The sequence below is a fragment of the Plodia interpunctella genome, chromosome 21, assembly GCF_027563975.2.
Source record: "Plodia interpunctella isolate USDA-ARS_2022_Savannah chromosome 21, ilPloInte3.2, whole genome shotgun sequence".
Lineage (NCBI taxonomy): Eukaryota > Metazoa > Arthropoda > Insecta > Lepidoptera > Pyralidae > Plodia > Plodia interpunctella.
In genome coordinates, this window is record NC_071314.1 from 5,707,649 (window position 1) to 5,733,812 (window position 26,164).

Consider the following 26,164-nt stretch of genomic DNA (forward strand, 5'->3'; position numbering starts at 1 on the left):
TTTAAAGTGAATACTAGCCTATTTTGTCCACAATGGGAATCACATAATATACTTACAATAGCTTTTGCCCGCGGCTTCGCCCTCGTGAATTTCATAGTAAAATCTCGGTTATTCTCTAAGAAAAATGATGAAGAGTATGTTTATCAATTTTCAGCTTTTTATCTTTAAAATTGTATTAAGTCCCATACAATATTTCACTTCTCTTTTGAAGGGGTTGAGGGGTTAGAGGACTTCAGTCTCCTCCCGAGCAGATTGTAAAAGTTAATTTAGCAGCCTGTTTCAATTCCATCATTAAGTCCACCATACACCTGGTCGTGGTCATCGAGTTGAGATTCGCAACCTATGGCTCTGTCTACCCCGCAAGCGACAAGGACGAGACATTGTATCTGTATTTAGCGCCCTTCTTAAAACATCGTAATTCGCTTATTTGGCTTTCGCAAAATCTAATTCCAACTTTCACAATTCTTTTGGAATGTTCACTAAATCCCAAGCATATTTTCATAGAATTTCAAGAAGTGGGTCCTCAGACCACACGCACGTTTAGGTAGTATATCTTCGCGTGTCGCGTCGTGTTCGTCGGGTCACGACTTGCAGTCTGAGCTGTGGACGTGTGTTGCGGAGGACACGCTCAGGGATCCGTAGTGGAATAACCATTTTGTATGACATTAATTCCCGGACTAATTAGATTATAATAGTAACTAAAATAATTTTAATCAATTTATAAAAATAAAAACTGAACAATACTGAACAATTAGTGTAAGAAAAAAATTACATTTATAAAACTTGTTAATAATCGATCTACAGAAGTTTGCGAGGCTTATACTTGCTTAATTTTTAACTGTTTGTCGTAGTCGCACTAAAATGTACAGGTCTAGTGTAGTATGTAATAGTTTATCTTTAATAGTGGTAAAATAAATTTAGAAAAAGTTTAACTTTGTAATGATGGTTTATAGACCCGTTTGAAAAGCAATTACGTTTCAAATAAATGGGTATTCGGCGTCTTTATACGTTAACAATATTGTCACAGTATCAGTTAAACCTTTGGCGACACTAAACGAACGCAATGAAAGTTTCAATGATAAATATTATTACACGATACATGAAGTGTCAAAGAACGAGTTTTTGTTCACTTTGCAATGTAACTTTTTGTTACAAGAACGTACGAAAGCACGAATTAAGAAACTGCTCACGCTTGCGCAATTTTTCTTGCACGTCTTCGCGTCTGCGTTGTAAGAGAATGCACTCTGCACCGCAAAAATAGATTAGTTAGATAATTCCCTTTCAGCGGTGTTGTAATTAATTGTTTTTACCTAAAACTAATCAATATTTTATACGGAAAATGGTAAATCGATAAGTCTAGGATGAAATGAAAAATGTAGCAGGAATTTGTGTGGCCTCCGTTTTCGGTTTAGTAGGCTGTGACTACATTGTTGAATGGAAAGCTATAATACTTTGCAATGAATTCCTTTATCTATTGTAGAATAATTTGGGAAGAGGATTTTTAGTTTTCGGTATAGAACAAAAGAAATTGGTAGGAATGTAATGGTGGCGCTAGTATGCAGTTAAGTATATAAATAACCTTAACAAAATCTTTTAAATTTATATTCCCAGAGAGAGAACTGTATTGTCTATGTAAATTCTATACATTTCACACACTAAAAAAGTTCCCAATAAGACTTTCTTTCAATAACAACGACAATTTATAGCCAAGACTTACGATCTCACGTCATATATAGAGGAGCTATTAAATAAGCTTCATGAGCCGAGCATACAAGCTCGCTGCGCTTGACTTGACGTACACTCAACCGTGCGCCGGGCTGAGAGAAAATTGAAAAACTAGAATGAGTCGATAATTTATCTTGTCAAGAAGCTCGCAACAATAAATTACCGTCGCAGCTTGAGGCTAACTTTGAAGCTCTATAAAGCTTTCAGTATTTTTTGTTTATCTTATTAAAGAAAATAAACGGAGACTTTTGAGAATTGTTTTTGTCGGAATAAATGAGATTTATATAGCTTTTTTGAAACTTAATGGCCGAATGGAAAGATAGGGTGAAGATTAATTAAAAATATCTTTGTTTATTCTATCTCGGATTTTTTGTTCTTAATTCGAACGAATTCAACTATCGCCACCAACGCGGTCCTGTTCGCCAAACTTGGCAGATTCCGCATACATAGCTGATTTTTCAATACCTTAAATGAAAGCACTCAAACAAACTATGCAATGTTCTATGCATTCGCGTCATGTAGCCGGCATTATTAAAACCCTAAACTTAATGCCAGCTCCACACTGTCGCCGAACTCGGAGAGACATGCCGCGTTTGCGTGATCATTGTGTAGTTTGTATGAGTGCTTTTATTTACCACAATGAAAAAACAGCAATGTACAATTGTACACCGAACCGCCAAACTTTGGGAAACTGTTCGGTGACAGTGTGGAGCCGGGATAACAGTAAGGACACGAGGTTTAACACGATGAGTAGTTAGTGATAGTGTAGGGTGACAAGCAGTAGGTAGTCTGATGTAGGTAGGTAAACGAAGGTTTACAAAAATCTTGCCAAAACTAATCACACCAACCGTATTCGATTAAGTCGCGTTGTTTTATCATCATTATCGAGTTCACTCACACGGGTAGCCTATAAAATCCATTACATATCGTGTCAAAATAATATTACATTGTAAGATTTCCGCTAAATCGGAAACGGAAAAGTGGGTGAAACATTATTTGGGAAGATTCCGATCATAGGTGAACTAAAGCTTGTAATAATGAAACCTGCCAAGTGCGAATCTGATTCGCGCACTAAGAGTTCTATACTATTATCAATAGAAATACGTTTGTTGTATCCTACTCCGTTAAATATTTATTTTATTCTGTTTTTAGTAGTTGTTATAGCAACAGAAATGCAGTGGGTTGCATCAGCTAACGTTAAGCTGTGCAGAAAAATGCAAAGCACGCAATATTAGTCTAACTGACAGCGGCACGCAGGTAAAAGTCAACGTTAAAATTGATTGGTGCAATCCAGCCTTAGTGACATCTAGTTTTACTTTTTGTGCAACGGAACCCCAAAAATATATTACGAATCGTTGAGATAATAGAATAAATGATACATTGTATTTCTGATATCCTCTGATTCCTTACAAAGACGTCCATTGAGTAAATCGCAGCCACTAAGCTGGTGTAAGGTATTTATAGCACCGGACAGATCCGGACCGATCCGGTCGGATCCGGATATCTTGACAGGTGACTTGCGGGTAATGACGGACAGTTACATAGGTAGTACTTTGCGTTGGGAGTGTTAAGAGTCGATGAGTAAATACATACAATTACAGTTGTACAATATGCGAGAATGAGTGACATAAGAATTATAATATTACTAGCTGCACCCCGGGGCTTTGTTCGAAATTTCAGGATAAAACGTACCCTATGTGTTATTCCAGGTGATATCCTACACGTGCACCAAATTTCATAACAATCGTTTCCGTAGATTTTGCGTGAAAGAGTAACAAACATATACATATATGTGTATGTTTGTTACTCTTATATATATGTGTATGTTTGTTTGTTATCTGTGATTTGTGTATGTACACATATCCAAACTTTCGCATTTATAATATTAGTAGGATGGTAAGCAAAAGCAACCTTAAAAATAATAGTATTTTTTGTTCTATATACACTTATTACTAATATGTTCTCCACACATTACACCACAAGCGTTACAGAACTAATTTATGAGGGTGTAAAAGCAAACAAATTTGCCGTTTAAGATGTAACACGGCACCCCGAGGCGACGTGTTTAAGGTTATGATGTGTGAGAAATTCGCACGGCAATAGAAGTAGATTGCTCGAGAAATTATCATTTGGGAGTCGCTGAGGAATATGACTTTCAAGGAAAGTAGCATGGTTTATTTTAAAATAAAAGTTTTGTAATATGTTTTATTTTCCCCCCTGCTAATCTAGGTTTTATATGCCTAGTATTAAAGTACCTAGTTGCATTTTTTTTGTTTGTAATACTTATACCTTCCTAGACTTTTATACTAGTACTGCAGTACATACCGGTGTAATGTCAACAGAGGAGAATAGAAAACGAAGTCGGAATATCCCCAGGGAGTAGCGTGATATGTATCATCACGTTATTTTTGCGAATTCGGGCAGGTCGTCCCCGCAGGGTCGGCACGACGAAGACCATCGTGAGGAGAAACGATGGCCTTTTCTTGATTTTTTTTGTTTGTCACGACTAAACTTGATGCTAATTTATTGATTTGACAAGGATACTAAACATATAACGTTTGCGCCTTCAAATTTGACGTGCGCTAGAATAGAAACGCAAATTACGCCATTTTGTCCAAACATCAGCGGCGCGCCGGTTAAAATCAACGTCAAGTTTGACGGTGCAACTCACCCTTAGCTAAGTAAAGATCATATCAATACAATTTTATTTTATTATTTTTTATAACTGCACTAACTAGCGGCCCGTCCCGACTTCGCTCAGACAAAACCATAATATAAAAAGTACACTACGTTACTTTTGGATGCTTCGTCTATCTCTTCATAAAATTAGTATGTAATATGAATTTTATTGTAGGTATTTTCTCAGTACCTACTTATACCATTATATTTCTTATATTCTTATTTGTATTTAGTATTTATAAGATTATGTTACCCATACATAATTACAGAAAACCGTATACAATAAAACAAGTATACATGGCTTCATATTTTTGCCCCATATTAAAACCCATTTAATACCATTGCATTTTTTATGAGAATTTGAAATTCATCGACCGGTAAATATCTTTAAGTGTACTAAATATTTAGTAAATATGCATAGATACTAAACCGATGACTGTAGAATTACGTTCACGCTTAGAACAGGATGAGGATACAGTATTACAATCAAGATGGACGGACATATATTTATGACAGTTACATTCTTAATCTAACAGATTCACCATTATTACCGCCACGTAATAATCCGTAGAGCTTGACTTGACATGCAGCCGGCTGTACCTAAATAAAAAGGCACGATATATTACCATAAACCCGCGGATAAACTTGATTTATTAGAGAGATAGAGGCACTCATTAGTCTGATTGTTTATCGTATTTTCATTCATGATTCGCTTTGTTTGAAGCTAATGCACGTAAAAAATAGCATTCCGAAATACTTTTAAAAAGAAATTGTCAATTGAGGATTGTGCGCGGTTATTACTTAACGGCTATGTGAAATCAATGAATATTAGAGTTTGTACCCCAATCTCAGTCCGAGACAGTGGTCCAACTGCTCCGTCCAACCTAGTTGGACCACTGGCCTTTATTAGGGGCAGTTGTCCAACTTTAAAAATAGTCGGACCACGCAGGCGATACATCTACATCACAACATAATTCAAATCGGGCAGATAAAACCACCCGTAAATTGTGCAATCTGTATGAATTACGCAGCATAATATCTTTATTTCTCTCTTCAACACGGAACCATGACGTGACGCCCTGTTTCAGTGTATTCCCCTGAGAGTTTCGAATTGAATAGCTCCGACTCCGATTGTTCTCTGGATCACTTCGTAGCCAGATTTTTAGCTCGCTTAGATACGAGAAAACCGATTTCAAAGCTGCCATTTCGTTTAATCAATCTCGAACACAAGATGTCCTCAACTGGTTGGATACAGGCCTCTTCTAAATACTTTATCAATAAGTGAAAGCTTGCACCCAGCGACTTCCTGTGACTTCCTGTGACTTTTAACGCCGATAGCACCTAGCGCTTATTTTGCAAAACACAATGTAAATTAAGTATTGCTTTCTTTAAAAGTCCTACCATTTTTTTACAACATACAGAACATATTTTACTAGACAAGAAAACAATTTGGCGTCAGGAGGTCAAGGACAAAGCAAAATAGAAGAAGGTAACAATGGACTGCAGTGCTCTGCGATCACCACCATCTGCGAACACATTCCATATTTTTCCTACTATGCTTTATAAAAATGTATTCTTGAAACACTTATTTATTCCTGTTTATTATATGTATACACCATATGATTGACCTGGTAATATTTATGTATTATGTGCCACACTCGCCCGTGACCCGTGACTCATTCGCGGCGGGTTCATCGAAAATCAGCGTTGAAGTTACTGATGTGACTGCAATATATGATGAATGGGTCTATTTGCCTTAAAAAAAACTTATCATACAAGTAAATACACACTTGTATTTACTTGTATGATAAGTTTTTTTTTTACTTACATGTTTGTTATCATTATTTTGTGTTGGGTGTTTAATTTTTGGCAAAAAATGTTCATTCATTCATTCAATAACTAGGTGCTATTGGAGTCGGTATAAATAATGAACTGTGCTCTGAGAGGAATACCTTATCCCCGTCACGTAACCCGCATAAAATGGCAGGATCGTTTCCACCATTTTTAGTGTTCCGCACTTCAAAAAGAAATACTTTTAAGATTATTATTTCTGTTTGGTGATCTATTTCTCAGTTTCCTCGTTAATCTGACTAAGATTAGGATATATTCTTCTCCTTCATACTGTGTGCGAGTGGTGATGCGTGTAGTTGCTTCGTATGACATCCACGGGTGGGCCCATGCTTTCCCGTGGATCGATGTTATCTCATACGAGGCCACAAGGAGTAAAAAGCTTAGGGCTGAGAGCTGGCAGCAACAGCTTTTCGAGGTTAACGACAGGCCGGTATTAAAATCACAGCGAATCTGCATAATTTACTGTACCGACTGACATTCTTACGAGTATATTGACTAGTGGTGGGTCGTTGAGGTTTTTCGAGCCAACGAAACTGTTTTTGTTCTTTGAGCAACTAGTTACTAAACCAGTTGGCGTTGCCAACTGGTTTGATATAACAACGTGACTTTGTTTTTTCATCATATTCGTAGCGTTTTTGGCTGTTTTGCCTACGTGCAATGGGTGCACGTAGGCAAAACAGTTGAGAACAGCTTTTTTCTTTCACACTCAGTTCTACGTTCGGTTGTTTCTGTGGCACGCCTTGTCGCGCCGCGCGCGGCTACGTTGGAAGCAAACCAGTTGGGTATTCTAACTACTTTTGCAGTTATGATTAAATCAGTTGGAGCATAGAAAACAGTTGAATAAAACGTTTAGTTGAAATAACGCCCACGACTAATATTACACGCGTAAGATCTCTTTGTCTTTTTTCGTACAAGCTGTATTAAAAAAGATTTTTATATGAAGAAACTTTTCATAGCAATATACCAGTCAATTTTTGTTATTTTGTAAATCTTACCATTTATCTAACCAATAATAATTTCCTTTTCAATCGTTTAACAAAAGTTGTGTTGACTTTATCAATCAGCGCTGGGAATAAAATTAAAGTCATTCTTTACAGGAATCCATTTTGCCGTGTAAGTACGAATATCGAGAAACTTGGTAGTCGTCTATATCGGCAAATGAAAAAACTTATGTCAATTTATCTTCAGGTAAAGGGCAGGACATGTAGGGCTTCGCTGACTGATATATTAAACTAAATATTATTTATTACCGACAGAGTCTAAATCATGATATATTTCATACGGCTGTTATAATTATGTTTGTGTGTATAATGAGACTCGTGTCTGAAATAAATAATTTAAAATTGGACATTATTAAGTTTGTGCCTAGGGAAATATGTAAAAATGGTCCAAAAATATGTAAAAACAAAAATTGGTAAGCCCTTCTGGCATGTTAAGGACAAAACTGTTAAATGATTTTCTTCCAGCATTTCTTCTTAGCCCAATATCAGACACTATACTACTAATATTACAAATGCGAAAGTTTGTGAGTTATATGTTTGTTACTCTTTCAAGCAAAACAGATTGTTATGAAATTTGATATACGGGTCGAATATAACCTGGAATAACACATAAGGTACTTTTTCTCCCAAATTTCCCACGGGAGCGAAGCGCCAGGGCATAGCTAGTAACTATTTAGTCTACAAGTCTAGTAAAAATAAAGTTTTTATTTACACATTTCATATCATTATGTGTGTTGATTCATATCATTATGAGTCAACACACTTTATTTTTTAAAGTTTCAGTGCGATATTTCAATTTTTGACATATTATTTTTATTAACCTAAAAAGTAAACTATATTTACGCTATACAACATTGCACCATTAATCTCTTGGGGCAGGAGTCAGACAGGACGAGAAAAACTCTCATATCATCTCAAAAGTTTTTTCCCAACATTTGATCCAACCAACCATACATCAAACAATAAAGATGTTAGCGGCATATGGCGTGTGATTTATATCCTAAATCTATGGTGATTCCCGCCCTAAAATACGACTTCAATATCATTAATCTCAGATCCAGATGTAGGCTGACAAAATAGACAAAATATTAAAATATTTAAAATAATATGTACATATATTCAGAACACTATATCAGTGTCAAAAGGGAATGCAAATTTTAAATGTGACGGTTTCAGAATGGTTTTGTTCTAATTTTGAGATGGCCAATCAAAAACTTACATTCTTAATGAATGAAGTGATCTGACAATAAACAAGATGACTACTCGCAAGCCCTTATTTTATTTGAAACACCAGCGAATAAATTAGTGTGATAATGACAAAGTTTTCAAACATTTTTGGACTCGTTTAAACGCTTCATACTTTTTTACAATTTACAAACAACTATATAAAGCCTCAAGTATTTAGGTGTAAAAGGCAGATGGCCTGTTACATAATCAGGGACGAATTTTTAAAATTGATCGGTTTGTTTTTGTCGGGGATTAGGATTTCAGGCGCCACATCCGGGAATGAATCCGGGGATGATATAAAGATAGATCAAAGTCATAATAGCGTAATGACGTTTCCTAAATCTTACAAGTCTTCGGCGTAGGAAATAGTAAAATGATTTAATATCTTCTCACCCAATGCTGACTTGTTGATAAATACGCGGTTTTATGTAGCAATTCGTCTTATTTATATTTTGCCGAATTCCGTGGAAGTTTCGCGAAATTATGCAGATTAATGGCCTTTCGGAGGGCATTTGAGACGATATTAATTTGGCTAAACAATCGCCTTGTTCCGCACTTGATTACACCAATTATTTTGGTTTTATTTTTACAAATATTTGGTTATATTTTTTAATATCATACGCCATGGTCAGACTATTGCAGTTTTTTTTATTATACTTTTTCTGTAGTTTTTATTATTGGTCAAATAAAGTGAATCATAATACTTATTGATACATTATTTTCTCAAAGTGTTTTTTCTAAAGGATCTCTGTGCGGTGCGGCGATAATTAATTTGCCTAGTTGTGTAGCCTTAGAAACTAAATAAGTAAAGTACTTTATAACTAGGCAAGACTGTACTTAAAATCCTACTAGTATATTATAAATGCGTGTGTAGAGATGTGAGTATTGTTTGTTACTCTTTCACGGAAAGTCTACTGGACCGATTGTTATGAGTACCCTGGACGAATATAACCTAAATATGGAATGACATATAGGGTACTTTCTATCCCAAAATTCCCACGGGAGCGACGCCCTGTGGCCCAGCTAGTGAAATATATACGAGAGGCACATCTCAACCAGAGATTACAGATATTTATGGAAATTATTCAACTATTCATATTTACAATTCAACGTGCCTCATTTTTCTTGCGGTGTTAAAATCAAAGGGACGTTTATGCATGAAATAGATTCACGTACTTGTAACAATTTGTTCAAAATTGTTTATGTGGGAAAAACATGTCAACTTAAGTTTGTAAAACACGATGATTTTTGATCACTAGTTAAAATATAATATATCAAAATCACTAGTAAAATAAACAAGAGTATGGCAAAAAATAAAACATTGGATATTTCTTTTATCTGTGGGTAAATATAGTTCTTTATTATTTTGACATATTTTTTAACTTTTTTCACATAAAACGTAATCTATTTCCTACATCCTAACCTAGTACTTATATTATAAATGCTAAAGTTTGTAAGTGTGTATGGTTGTTAAAATCTACTTACATGAAATTTGGTCCACGGGTAGAATATAACCTGGAATAACAGAAATAGTACTTTATCCCGAAATTCCCACGGGAGATTTTTTCAACGCATTCCAGGGAGTCAATTTGCCCTTAACACTGGCAGGTTACCTGTTGTCGACTTTTTGTTTCTTATAATTTTGACCATAGATAGCTACCAAAGATTTACTGCTCCATCGGCCCTGTTGTTACAAAAACTAATATCTAAAAGATTTATTTTTCCTACAGCATCCCAGCAACTAAGTATGATGTATGTGCGCATTAAGTTTTTCATAAGAATCTAGCGTTATTAGTATGCAACAATTTTATATCGTTGTGTCTTTTGATTTTGTTCTTTGTAAAAGGTATGTAAGGATAGTTAACTTCCCAAGTGGCGAGGTCAAATAGGTTTACGCAGGCGAAGCTGCGGACAGCCAGTGTACAAATAAACCTTCGTAAACGAACGTCGTCAGATTGTTATCTGGGTAGCTAGCTACGGTGCGGTCGATGTCAGCTGCTCTCAGCAGAGCTCATTATAAGGCTTCAATATCTTGAATTTCAGATTCAGATGTACATTTTTTAAAATCTATGGAGATAGATTAAATATATATAAAAATATTTTTATACTGCACAGACATTTCAAAACCATTCAGAAAACGTTCGAATTTTGAGTTGGCTAATCAAACATTTCTATTTTTAATTAAGAGAGGTCTTCTGAAAATTATTCGTAATTTTTATGACTACGTAGCTATACGATGACTGTCCTTCATTTATCTTTATTTTGTTGATTGCTAACACATTTGGGTGGTTGTTGTGTGTAAAATAAAATGTGTAAATGCATTAATCAAATGTCATTTTAATTGACTACTTTTATTTATATTAAAAGTTAGTATTTTTTTTGTACTTATTATGGTATAATTAAAACGCTTTTTAACTCCAACATTTGTGACGTAACTTTGTAATCAATTCACTATAATATGGTATTCAATGTAAAATTTATTGAAAAAAAAATTAATAAGTAATATAAATTACATACGTGCAAAACATAAAATATTCCCAAATAACCAAAATAAATACCATAACAAACACAAAAAAAAATATTTGTTTTGTTTTTGACAAATGGAAAAAAGTATTTGATTTGACTTGATGGGAAAGTTGTACGTTTTGCACGTAATTAAGAATATTTGTAATTTTTTTTTATAATAAGTTTCACATTGAATACCTAAAATTACAGGTAAATTTAGGTATTCAATGTGAAACTTATTGAAAAAAAAAATTACAATTATTCTTAATTACGTGCAAAACGTACAACTAACTTAGACTAAGGTCTTAGACTAGGACTAATGAGAAAAGAAGTAACTTTACCTAAAAAGTAGAAGCTGGAGACAGAGATAACAAAAGGGCTATCCGCAAGAGATTAGCTAAATCCTTAGCGGAGCAAAAATCTTGAAATAAACAAAGTTTCAACCACAGAATTATGTATGGCTAGATATCGCATGCCATTTGTATAGATGATGGCAGCTATTGTATATTTTTTGTTTCTTAATTACTATGTATATTAAAGATTTTCATTGAGGCATTCATTAATTCGTGCTGGTGTGTGTACCTTTATTATTGTCTTATATTATTATGGAGTGACGTGTGTGCCGTCACTTTTTTTTACAGTTTTTTAAAATCATAAGTGAAAGAATCAGAAATCAAAATGTTTTGATTGAATGTCCCTTAACGTCAATGACGACCTCGGTGGCGCAGTGGTAAAGTTCTTGCCCATGAACCGAGTGATCCCGGGTTCGATCCCCGGTCGGGTCATGATGGAAAATGATCTTTTTCTCATTGGCCCGGATCTTGGATGTTTACCTATATATGTATATGTTATAAAATATAGTATCGTTGAGTTAGTATCCCATAACACAAGTCTCGGCTGAATCTGTGTTATTTGTCCTAATAAATTTATTTATTTATATTTATTTATATGTCATAAAAAATAATACAAGTTTTCTAGTGAAACCAAATTCTTTTTGCTCACAATTTGGAAAATACACATTAAACTCTAATTTATTTAGTTCAGTTAGTATTAAATCACACAATAATGCGAATAGTGTGATTGAATACTAACTAAACAAAATAAAGTGAGTTTATATAATACATTTTATGTCCAATGTCCCTTATGCCAATAAAGTTTTAAGAGCACTACAACTACTACTTTTAAACATTCGCGCAAACGAGGTCTTCTACATATATGCATACAGTATCACGTCTTAATACTTCACGGGATAGACAGAGCAAAGAGTTGTGTATCTCGAAGGCTACTAAAATGAAGGTAAAAAAGTGGTATCTAGGTTTTTATAAATCTACGACAACAACATAAGGTAGCAGTTCAGTCACGTGGCGGCCTTTGACCCTCCCTTTATTGAGTTAGCCCTTTAGCTACACTTATTCGTTTTGCTAAACCTTTAGCTAAACCTTTGAACCTTTAGATTAAAAGACATAAATTAACTTTTTATATTAAAAATAGTCGTTTCTATTGAAAAATAAAAATTGGGCTGTAAGAGCGCGGCGTCATTCCTCATTCGTCGCTCCGTTGTTTTGACGTTAGTTGACGGACATCGCAAAGTGTGTACATCAAGTTACCCCGCCCGAATCCCTATGGCGCGGTAATAGAGGCGAGTTTGCAATGGATTTGGGTAGGCTGATGTGGTGTTGACTGTACGTCAACGCACGTCAATGTCAAAACCTATGGGAAAACAACGGAGCGGCTCGACGCAACGTAGCAATGGGACCTGGTTCTAAAGGCTTACTCACTTTGCAATCCAGGCGCGAGGTAGATCGTTTGGTGTGTGTCCTTGCCATAGGATTATGAATACGCACACAAAAAAAATATTATATGAATATTTAAACGAAATTAATTAATTATGTATATAATTAGTCGTATCTCCCTATTATTTGTAATATTGTATTTATGTAACTAATAGAAATAATAATTATAAATAGTTAAAGTTTAACGTTTTAATAATCAGTAAAAATTTCAGCACGATTTAATATCTCACTAAGAGTGCTTAGTGATGATTAAAACGTGCTTAAATTCTTACCTACGAGTAAACTTCTGAAGCTCCGTTTCATACATTTCTATCTCCAAGATTACATTGAGCTCGGTACTTTTGTATTCAATAGAAGTAGTTCATTTGAAACGGCTAAGAGCTGGAAACTCTGTTACGAACTATATAGTCTACCTACAGTTACTGGAAGTATTATATAAAAGTAAAAAAAGTGACACAAATATTTATTTCTTTACAAAAAATACAATCCAGTTCAATTCAAATCGTTTATTGCCATGAATATTGTACATCAGTTCTCTTAGCTAGCTAACACTGTTTACATAATAGGTGCAATATGAACGCTGTCGGGTATTTGCAAACAAGAATATGGAACGGCAGGCGGATTTATTATAAAATTTAAATTTCAATAGTTACTTATATGGATGAATTTCTATTATTAATAATTTATGTCATATCATAACAATATTATAATAAAAAGATAAAAAATACGTCAAAATAAGTAATCGTACTAATATTAATAGTGCGAAAGTTTATTTTATGTATGTTATATGTTTGTTACTATTTCACGCAAAATCTACTGGACCGATTGTTATGAGATTTGGTACACGGATAGAATATAACCTGGAATAACACATAGAGTACTTTTTATCCCGAAATTCCCAGGCGAGCGAAGCCCTGGTACCCAGCAAGTTTCTCATATACATGCAAATTACATGACTCTTATTTATGCTAATTATTTTGTGAAGACTGGTGCTCGTAATAGCATATAATCTGTGCAATACGAATGCATTGTTGCCATATACTTATCGAAGTTTTTATGTACTTATATAAGCCTGCCGAACCTCATTACACGAACTACCTGCCACTACAAGCAATAACACACTCGATGAGTTACAGTAACAAGTTTAACGCACACACTCACACACATCGCCTCATTTGAAACATTACATATCACAGTTCACACAATAAACATTACATATCATAGTTCACACAATAAACATTACATATCACAGTTCACACAATAAACATTACATATCATATTCACACAATAAACATTACATATCACAGTTCACACAATAAACATTACATATCACAGTTCACACAATAAACATTACATATCACAGTTCACACAATATCTACACAATTATAGCCAACTCACCAACCAAGTGTCACTTGTAATTTTAGATGTTGAATGAAAACCGTGATGGACCAGGTTCCTTTTAAAACCAATTTCAGACACCACTCTCTCACAACACAGGTTAGTTACATTGTATCCGTTGTACTTAAACTATAAAATCGTTATAGAATAAGGACATACCTATATCCTACCTATCGCCATAGCTCTCCAGATGTCAAAAAAATAAATATCAGCCGAAAAGTTTCAAAGTGTCTCGAATAAAATATAAATGTTTTATCGCGCGATCGTTAGATACGGCCCGTAGGTTTCAGCTCGGTTTGATGGGATTTTAATGTTTACTGATTCTGACACTCTGGTAATGTCTTAACAAGTTGCGCAAGTAATTGGCGATACTCTGAATACAAACTATAATCATCAATTAATTTCAACATTCACATATCTTCTGGAATGTTCACTAAATCCCACACATTATTTTCATATAATTTCAAGAAGTGGGCCCTCAGACCACACGCACATTATATATTTGAAATCCTACTAATATTACAAATGCAAAAGTTTTTGAGAATATATGTGTGTATGTATGTTTGTTACTCTTTCACGCAAAATCTACTAGACGGATTGTTATGAAATTTGGTACACGGGTACGGTACAACCTGGAAGAACACATAGAGTACTTACATTTTATCCCGAAATTTCCACGGGGTTATACAATAGCCCTAACATTAACATTAGTGATATCTTAATTACTATAACTATGTAATACAAAAATCCATACAAATGTTTTCGCAACATAGAAACGGTCTATTTCAATTGGCTTAAACTCGCCTAAACGTATCTGACATTACTTTTACGAATACATACTGTATCTTAGTGAAAAGTAATCGCATACACACTAGTGAACATAGAACTGTCAAACAGTGTGCACGTTTCCTTACGACGTTTTCATTAATAATTTCCATCAAAAAAATTGCATGGCGCGTGTCGAGATATTAAAACCCTTTCAACACCAATCTCTAAACAGATCATCCCTAACCCCAAGATTAATCCGACCTAATTTTTGTTTATCAGAATAGCTTAAATCTAATTAGCGTAAATTGTCTCGGTGTTCTGTATTATCCTCTTTTTTCCTGGCCAAAACTTTGTCTACCCGACCTTAACTTCGGCAATTATAACAACTTCATTAATTACCAGCCTTCGTAATCTAAAAAAAATTAGACACGCTCGTACTTTTGAACTCGAAAATTGTTCAATTATGTAAAAATTCTTCTTAGAGATTGTAAGTAAAAAATATCTTTTTAGTATATTTTTATTGAGTGATAAGCTTTGTTTCAGAATAATTGTAATTGCCTGATTATTGTCAAACTGTGACGTCTGGTTCTGTCTTAAAAAATGACTGCTCCATATCCTTTCGTGGATGTCTCACGATGTCTAAGGGATACACATTCTTGGCAGCTGAGAGACAATAATAACATTCAAATTATGCAAGATAAAAGATTTTATTAGAAAATATTACTTATGTTTTTTCATTATACAATGTACTAGTTTTGTGAGGTTCTAGGTGTTTTTTAAACTTTCACGCTTTGAACACATACACTACACAAATTATATTAACGGGACATAGCACGAACTTTTTTTATTTAATTTTGCTGATAAGTAACAAATGTTAAATAAAAAAGATTCGTATAAAGAAGACGTAATAGTTTCTATTGGACCCACGATATAAGCTCAGTCCTTAGTATTGGACTATAGAGCGTTGTCCGTTGTTGCTTTTGTTGCTTATTTCTCAATCTGACGACCTCCGTGGCGTGGTCACTACGCCTGTCCGCTAACTGGAAGTCTTGGGTTCGATTCCCAGCGCGGGCTAATTTTTGTACCCGTGATCACAAGTATTTGTTTGCGGTTCTGGGTGTGTTGTGCCTTTTTCTGTGTTTATGTAAGCTTAGAGCTTAGCTTGGGCCGATGATATATAATTATGAAAAAAATCTTACAATTTTCAGTAGTTCAGTTTTCAGTTTCTGTAATTCCATTAAATCAGACTAAAATAACTTGCTATTATAACAGGAAGACTCGGTTCCCTCTAACAATCAAAATATATTTCATGTAGAACCCCGCCAGAAAATTATAAATAACAAAGTTTCGAATTAATATTTTATAGTTTTCTAGAACTTGGTATTTTTACCGTAATGAGTTGCGATGGAGGTGAAACAAAGGTAATTAAAGGTAAGTAAAATGGGGTGCGTCAAGAAAATATTATTTTACCTGAAATGTTATGGATAGAAAGCGTGCGAAGGATTTATTATAAAATAATCTCTGTTAGACTGAAAATGATAGTAGATTAAAGACTTCAAAGCACATATTAATTAATGTAGATAATTAGTTATTATTAAACTACCTATAGGTACTATAGAAAGTGAGTAGGAAGTGAGTTGTAGTTTATTTTTTATAAGTTTTCATGTATTTTTCATACAATTATTATGACAACAGTTTCATTATACAACAAATAAAATTTTGATGATTTGCTATTTTTTAAACTAACGCCCGCCTGCTTGACGACAATCCTCTTAGGGCATGCTTTTGCTACCTATCAGCTGCCATACCTATAAGCCAATGTCTCTAATACGATATACACGGGAGGCTATGGAGTGTTCCTAAGCTAGGGCGGGGGGACCACATGTCACTAAATTATTCTTACGTCACTAATTGACCTCTGTAGTCGTAAACTGATTTTTTTTAATTTAGATAATGTGGACTAAGTCCAGATATAATTGAACTAGGTACCTCCGAAGCAATAAATATAAATAAGTAGCGGACCGCCCCTGCTTTGCTCGGGTAAAACTATAATAAATTATTCAGGTAAACCTCAGCAATCACATTAAAAAAACCCGCATCAAAATCCGTTGCGTAGTTTTTAAAATCTAAGTATATAAAGGGACAGATAGACAGAGACCGGAAAGCGATTTTGTTTTATACTATGTAGTAATAGTGATGTTAAAAATCCAAGTATCACCATATATCACCAAAATATTTGCGGTGAATCCGAGAATAACGGTAAAGGACCGAAACCTTTCCGGAACAAATAAACGGTACGCATTATTCACTTTTTGTCATTTGCGTAGCGAGCTATTTTTCGACACGTTGTTTGCATTTCACAAATATTTCAATGGGATAGCTGGTTTTTAAATAAAATCAACATTTGTACCTACTTCCGCAGCGCAGTAACGGAACAAGTATTAAAATTAGCAGTTTTTACAAAAATGAAATTTTTTGATAAGCATTTATTGTTGTCAGAAGCGCTTGTTGTTGAAGCGGTGGTAGTGTAATGGTTACGCCCGCCTGTTGATCGAAAGGTCTCAGGTTCGTATCCTCCTCGTGCCATATGAGTTTGTATACCAATCTGATTCATATATAGTAGTTTTCATACATCGTGAGCAAACCTGCACAATCTGCACAAATTCAAATTCAAAATTCTTTATTCAATTTAGGATGATATACATCACTTATTGACGTCAAAAAATTACTTAAACTAAGTCTACTGCCGGCTTCCAAAGCGCAGGTGAAGAAGAAGTGGCGCAATAAACTTCACCGCAGCCTTTTATCCAAGGACGTCAATGAACATATATAGGTCTTATACATATATTAAAAATTAGGAGAACGAATTTACATCATTAAAATAAAAGTTGTATGTAATAAAATAAAATTGCACAAAATGGTGGACGGTTTAGTTCACTAGTATGTATGCGACTACCTGCCACTAGATGGCGGTAAGTAGTCGTAAAAGTCATATCAAATGCCTTTAGGCGACTTGAATAAAATCTGACACCAGTATTAGCAATACACACTCGATATGATGATGATGGTTGTCAGAGATATCTGAGACCACTCCATATCCTCCCGTCCATGTGTACGAGGCGATTAAGGGACACATGCTGTAACAACTGATATGCAATAAGAACATCCCAAAGGAGCGTTGTCATCAGGCAGGCAGCCGGTTATGCATAGCGAAATCTTCAAAACTTCATAGTTGATTTTTTTTACGCGAATTTATAGGGTTTCTGGGCGTCTCAGCTCCGAATGTAACTGGTAATACACGAGGATGAGAGAGAGAGCATTTTGAAGTGCATCAAAAAGACATTAAATCAAAAGTTAGACCGGTTCATATTATTTCTAGATTTTGATTGTCTCGTCTTTGGACCGGCCACGATCTGTTGACAGATAAATCCGTCCAAAGAACACCAGGCAACGCCCAAATAGACAGTTTATTACACAACGACTGTTTAATTAAGATAGGGCCGCAGAATCGGGCCTTAATTGTACGCGGTTTCGGATTTGTAAATTTACCGCCTGTGGGCTATTCATTTTTCGCCGCCCCTTCTGACCCCAGAAATTCGATATAAACGTTTTTAATTTTAAAATAAAATATTTTAAAAATTTTTGTTTATCAATTTATCTCGATTAGCTGCTGAAATTTTTATTCTTTTAGAGTCCTTATGGCTATGTAAATAATCGAGACTATTATGTATCCTGTCTTTTTAATTATGATACTGAAACGCTGTTTATCGAAATATTTAGAAAATTCGTGATCACATTAGCATTATTAACGTTTAACGTTTGTTTGTACAGCCTAAGCTTATGATGCTGTCGAAATCATTGTAAAATTGCCGCTATTGCATGTTTATGCAGGAGGTAAGGTTACCGTACAGTTAGTACTAATATTTAATGTTGGTTTAGTATTCGAACCTCGTTTTTTATATAAGCCAAATATGTGTGTCCTTCGAAATAATTGAAGAAATCTTACTAATTATTCCTTCTCAACTTTCGTATATTTGACATATATGTATTTATTTTTGGGTCGATTTCCGCCCACTGAAATCTGTCGCCCTAGGCTTCTGCCTACTCAGCCTGCTGGTAAATCCACCGCTGGCACCCTGAATAATCGGCCAGGCAAATTGAGCCAGAATTTCCTCCCCGATTGAACTCTTCAACTTGCCTCATTTTTTAAACACGGTTGGGGAATTTTAATTCTCTGTTAGGGAAAACTCGCCTGGAAAAGTTTCTGTTATTTCTTTTCTGATGTTAGCCGAATGAGTGTTCTTCATCATCCCATACTACTAATCTTACTATCCTATCCTTCTAATATTATAAATGCGAAAGTTTGTGAAGATGTATGTGTGTATGTATGTATGATTGTTACTCTTTCATGCAAAATCTACTGGACGGATAGTTATGAAATTCGGTACACGGGTAGAATATATCCTGGAATAACACATAGGGTGCTTTCTATACCGAAATTCCAACGGGAACGAAGCCCTGGGGCCCAGCTAGTACTATTATAGTATATTTCAACTCAATTCGTTTTTTTAACATAATTGTATTGAAAATAAATAAAATAATATTAAATTGTATAAATGAAAGTTTGGATTGTGAGGATGTTTGTTAGTCGAACATCGAAAGTACACCGCCATCACTTTTTTATCGATTTGTTTTAAAAAAGTATTCTAAACAAATTATCCCACACTAAATAAATTATTTACATTATTTAGTAAAAATAATATGTTGTAATGTTAGCAATGGTTATTTAGATTTTTTTATTGGTATCATTATATTTGTTAATCTTCTCGAACCCACAAAGCAAATCCAAAAATAATTGAGTAACTAAATGCAAGGTTCAAAACCAGAGGGAACATACAAACAACTAACGTATTTCTATCAACTCGCATCGTATAAAAAAAGAGTGTGTGGACGCAATAACGCGCTACGTGTTTTATGTTTCATGGTAGGCCCCCAGCTTCCAAATGAGAATAATTTTTGCTCTCGATTTCAAGAAAAGGTCCTTATAGACACAGTAAGCGTGGCACGTACCTCAGTGGGCGCCAACGGGTCCAATATATCATGGAATAAACGTCTTTCTGCTATGTCCCTAAATGGACCTTGTACAAAAATAGATCCTTATAATACTACTATAAAAATAAGCTGCTTCATTTGCGTAGGCTTGAGGCTTCGGTTTGTTTTCTAGCGAATGAAATTCGGTACACGGGTAGAATATATCCTGGAATAACACATAGGGTGCTTTCTATCCCGAAATTCCAACGGGAACGAAGCCCTGGGGCCCAGCTAGTACTATTATATATTTCAACCCAATTCGTTTTTTTACCAAAATGACATTTTCGTAAAAAATAGCGATCGTATTGCCATGGAATTAGTAGGTTCTTTGTACGGAGTACTTACTAATTCTATGCGTATTGCATTCAATGTGTGATCGATATATGTATCGATATAAATCTTATCATCTTGATGAGGTGCACCATCAGGTCAAGCTTATCATAATAAATAATCCATTGTGATCCAAATTTAAAGTGTGTATAAATTTCAGTATTATCGGTTGAAGATATCTGCTTCAAAACTGAGTTTCACGATTCCATCCGAATAGGTATAGTAAACAAAGTTACATTGCAAATTAAATAAAAGCTTGTAATAAATTAACCTATTCCAAACTGGGTGTACGGTAACATAATCTCATTAACTGTCCCCTTTATTATAATAATTAGTAAGATTTCTTCAATGATTTCTCCATCAATTGTGGGCCAATATATATTATAGATATAACAATTACACTTACCAAAATGAGTACATAGCATATATGCTATGAGTAGATACTCATTTTGATAATCGACATTTAACGTTTAATCCATCGCTTCTGCTTCCGCGCTAATCCTTCAACCCAGCCGAAGCCAAGGTCAAGAATCCTATAAAGCCGAGACTGTCATACGATACGTGAAGCTGCCCAGTTGGGGCGTGGCTCAACTACGTATGAATCATCATGTACCCCCGTTTCTGGATATTGAATGTGCCTGCTAAAGTTTTTGACTAGTAAGCTAATACGGTAGAACTGTTTAACTTTGCAGAGATCTCAATATGAATGGATTGAAATCTGTGCAAAGTTACAATCAATATATATATAAAACTCTTGCATTACTGAGTGATTGACTGACAGACAACGCGCAGCCGAAACTACTGGGCACAGAAAGCTGAAATTTGGTGTGTAGATTCCTAGGACAGTGTAGGGGAGCACTAGGAAGGGATTTCCTGAAATTTTCACGGGAAACAGATTTTTACTTACATACAAAAAATGCTAGTGTTTATTTATTTTCTTGACAAACCAAGTTTATTTGTAAAAAAATATGTTTATTTGTATAAAACCCCCGACTGTTAATAATCATTTCGCTACAACTTTTAAACGGCTGAATCGATTTTGATCAAACATATCTAAGAGCCACCGCATAAAAATTAACTATCATATTTAAAAATTCGCATCTAAATTGGTTCACTCGTTGATGAGCTACTTTGCCTCGCACACAGACTGGCACACCTAGTGGTCAAACTTATAACACCACTACTTTTGCGGCGGGGGTTAAAAAACAACAGACAGGTATTTCCATGATTTCTTAATCTGTTTAAACTTGTTGTAACAATTTCGATGAGTAGTAAATTGCCATGCCCGTTTTTATGGTCAAATAAATACAGATACATTTTTTTCCTTTTTACAAAATCACTCCCGATGTCTAGTGAGACGAATGGAATTTCCAATTCTTCGTAAAATAAAAGTGTCCACTTCAAACATAACCGGATAAAACTTTGAGTGTTAAATCAACCGGGGAGGCCGCGAGCGTAAATTCCTATGCGCATTTGTTATATTATACAGATTTTTACAATTCCTACATAACCTAAGTAAAGTTTAAACACTATTGCATTGTCGACAACTTTATTTATACACACACCATATGTAAATATAATTGCAGTAACTAGAAAATATCATGTACACAATAACAAACTCGTTCTTGTGTTAATTTTAATATATGTACCTACTTTATTTAACTGGTGTATGTATCGGTCTTGTACCTTTGGCAAAGGAGACCGTCTGTAAGTGCAATTGTCTCTCTGGTTGGTTTAATACCCAAGGGTATAATGGCAACTATCGAATCTTACACGACCATGAGCGCCACATACAGAAAGTTCTAGAAAGTACTAGAAGGTTCTAGAAATAACTAGATAGTCGGGAATCGCTGGGACGTGTAAATAAATTTATTAAATATAAATATATTAGGATAAATCACACAGATTGAGCTAGCCCCAAATTAAGTTCGAGACTTGTGTTATGGGATACTAACTCAACGATACTATATTTTATAACAAATACATACCTATATAGATAAACATCCAAGACCTGGGCCAATCAGAAAAAGATCATTTTCCATCATGACCCGACCGGGGATCGAACCCGGGACCTCTCGGTTCAGTGGCAAGAACTTTACCACTGCGCCACCGAGGTGTAAACCTCGATTCCCAGTGGTCGTGAGCGGAAACTTTAACGTATTTGTACGAGCTTTTATTTAACTTGCAATGTACGTCACTATGTCTCAGGTGGAATCTTGCAACTCAATTTTGAAGCAGATATCTCCAACCGATTGAGCCGAAATTTTGTACACTACACACGTTTAGTTTGGATGCCAATGCGTTATGATAAGCATGTCCTAATCGTGCGACCGGCTGCAGACGTGGGAACTACTCAATGATTTACTGCACGCACATGATGTTTTTTTTGTCACAAATTGGAAAATGACTTTTTTGTAAAAAACTTATCTGGGTTGAGGCTGGCAACACTGTTTAAAAATAGTTCAATTTGCACTTTTGCATTTTTATTGCACTAGTTTTTGTTCGGCTACAAAGTAGCTGAAATTTCGGGAATAGTTTGCAGTTCATCAGGTCCAAATGTTCCCATATTTAAATTTTGGAGAATGAGGGTGGGTTGCACCGGTTAACTTTGACGGTAACTTGCGCATAACAATGCACACTATTAACTTATACGCCATTTCATCTAATCGGTGGCGGAGAGCACCTAAAAGTCAACGTCAAAGTTGACTAGTGCAACTCATCCTAAGAGCGACAGTTAAATCAAAGAAGTTGAAATGTAAGTACACAAATACAAGTATTTATTGTGAAAGTATAATTCCTCGGATGTTTACGGGAATAGATGTGGACATTATGTACTTGTTAATTTTATCATATGAATAGGGATGCCGACGACCGAAGTGGAGACGAATAAGTAGTATAAAGCGGACCCTGGGCTTCGTCTCTCAACGCTCAACGGCTGCAGTTAGAACCCTGAAAATGGCTCAGATGAGAGAAAGATAAAGATTTACATTATCATACCTGTTTCCCATGTGCAGTTAGTTATCAAAAATTTATAAAATAACTTAACCGTCATTGTTGTACTTATAATAATTCATTCATTTCATTCACACAAAGAAACTCATAATACTAGATCTCTGCATCCATACTTTCTTCTTCTTCATAGTCGTATTCCTCATGGCTGAGGGTCGTGGTTGTTACGTGGAATTAAACACAAACAACAACTTTCTTGGCAAATAATGCCAAGAAAGTTGTAATAAGAAAATAAGAAAATGGAGTGGTTTGACATTGCCTTCTCCATTTCACACACAAATTAATAAGAATCAACTACTGTGCAGGTTTCCTCACGATGTTTTCCTTCATCGGAAGCAAGTGGTGGACGATGAAAACTACTATACATGAGTCAGATTGGTATACAAACTCATATGGCACGAGTAGGATACGAACCTGAAACCTTTCGATCCACAGGCGGGCGTCTTAACCATTACACCATCACCGCTTCATACTCACATGTACCCATATCTACAAACGTGAACCCAAGAAGGAGTGATAAATAATAAGTAGATAAATGATAAATAATATTTTTTGAGTGCTCGTGTAAAATATACTTGTAGGAATATAGTCTGAAAAATTACATATAGGTAGCCAATTAGTTTAGCTGTTGAATGCGTTTGACAAGAAAATGATTTTTCGTAATGTTTTTGGTTCGAGTTCAAGTATCTTTGTCATTCTGTACGTCGAAAGGATGAGATTAAAAATCTGAACTGTAATAACTAGATAATAATAATGATAATATATTTATAACTAGATCATCCATGGATTTGGAATTACTATTTCTATGTATTCGCGTTAGTATACGCAATTCAAACAGCATGCCAAATCTATTAAAAGCAAATAACTTCAGCATAGAACTTCTTATTGGGTGCATGTACTCGTAATATTAATATCCGTGATGGAAAAACTTGGATGTTGACGAAGCCCTTGAGCTGACAACTTCCATCGATTCAGTACAAAGCGAGTTGTGAACGCTTGTCAGTGTTCAAACAGTTGAGGTAAAGCTTCTGTTATACCACTTAGTAATTTTGTACTAAAATATAAACAAATTAGATGACGTTTGGTTTGTTTGTTTTGGAGGTTTGGCGTTTTGATCGCATTTGAAATATAAATATGGCGGAAATTGTTTAAGTTTACTACCGGCCCGTCCCGGCTTTGGTCGGGTGGTATAAAAAATTGAATCATCGAAGTATATGTAATCATCGAAGACATGCTGCACCTAAGTCTATCCCAATATACGCAGGCTACACCTAGGTGTAGCTAACTGAAACCGGCCACACTGCACCTAGATAACGGGTTAAACTTAGGTCTCGCCACATTTCAAGGTTTAGCTGTAACATGGAGTACTGTTAGTAGATTGATTTAATTAGAGTAAGAAAGAAAGAAAGAAAACATTTATTTACCAAAAACATGAGTACAAATAGACAAATTGATGTCAAAATGAATTAAACCTACATGTTTTACCGAATATAGGTGTGCAAATATAAATAAATAAAGAGGAGCATGCTGTCCACTACAAATCCAAAACAAAAAAAGAATTATAATGTATACTAGCCCTAACTTCTATCCGAGTCTATCATTAAAGAAATCATTTAAAGTATAATAACATTTATCAGTTAATAAAGACTTGAGGTGCTTTTAAATAGATTTAAATTTAAGCTTTCATATTGATTTGGAATTTTGTTGTAAATTTTCGGTGCCATACATACTATGCTATTACCGATCGATCGATACAGTAGTCGATCTAGCAGAAAGATCCAATCTATGGTGTGTGGTCCCGGCCTAAACTAGGACCACTCCATATCCTCATACATCGTGATGTCCCTTCGTCGCCATAGCTTTAACGTAGGTGATAAGCAACAAGCATTCCCATTGGGTTGACGTAAGGCAGATGCCCAATTGTGTAATCATAGCCAAATTTTGGTAAATTAAGAACTCTGGGCTTTCGAGCTTCACAGCTTTGTAATTAACCAAGAACACGCGAATATGAGACAGAGACAGAGAGAGGAGAGAGAGAGAAATGATCCCATGTGGGATAATTTTTTTCAGCCCGATCACTTCCTCTTTGCCACATACCATCTGGCTGAATGGTAATAAATCAAAACTTCGCGGCGCCCGCTATCTGTGACAGATGGTACTTAGCACTGTATTACAATTCCCAAGTTTACAGAGATATTGCTATCTGCGGACGAACTGTGGAATATTCTGATTTGGCATTGAGATTGCATAACTGAAACCTGAATTAACTATTTTGAATCCCCACAGAGACACAACATAATGATAATTTCAAATATGATATCCAATTTATCAGTGCAAATTTGTAATTCAATGTAAGGGATCAACACTGTTTAAATGAGTTTATTTCGGCATTTCTTCTCAGCAGTGGTCGTTCAGAAATGTCAGTGGTTCGTAGCTTTTTGAGAAATTCTATAACTATAATTAAATTTTTTCTAATAAATTCTTTGAGTTGATTCAGAGGGCAAAGAAGGTTGACGTCAGACAGACGGTCGTAAAATCCCAGACGAATATTTAATTTGTTTTGATTTTTTATACGCTGATACTGGCTTCGCGGCATCACTTATAATTTCACATATTAGAGACAAGTATAATTCCAAAGTACATGAAAAATCGAATTTTCTGTTAGAAATGGCAAGATCGACGAAGAGCGATGAGTGCCGCGGAGACCGTTGTCACGTACCCTCGTTCTCCGAAACGTCAGCGCAATAGTGAATTTGTAATTCGTGTATCTTGGGGACGAATCTTTGA

The 26,164-nt window shown here is 35.1% G+C and overlaps 1 protein-coding gene and 1 long non-coding RNA gene across 8 annotated transcripts in view; one reads left to right on the top strand and one right to left on the bottom strand.

The window, feature by feature from the left end:
• LOC128679094 (uncharacterized) overlaps positions 1-26,164 on the top strand; it is a 232,604-nt gene that overhangs the window by 51,475 nt on the left and 154,965 nt on the right. The gene's annotated exons all lie outside the window — the stretch shown is intronic.
• LOC128679124 (uncharacterized) lies at positions 23,125-23,951 on the bottom strand. Its single transcript, XR_008405723.1, has 2 exons — positions 23,792-23,951; positions 23,125-23,317 (listed from the first exon to the last, which is right to left on the bottom strand). It is a non-coding gene; the product is annotated as an uncharacterized LOC128679124 (long non-coding RNA).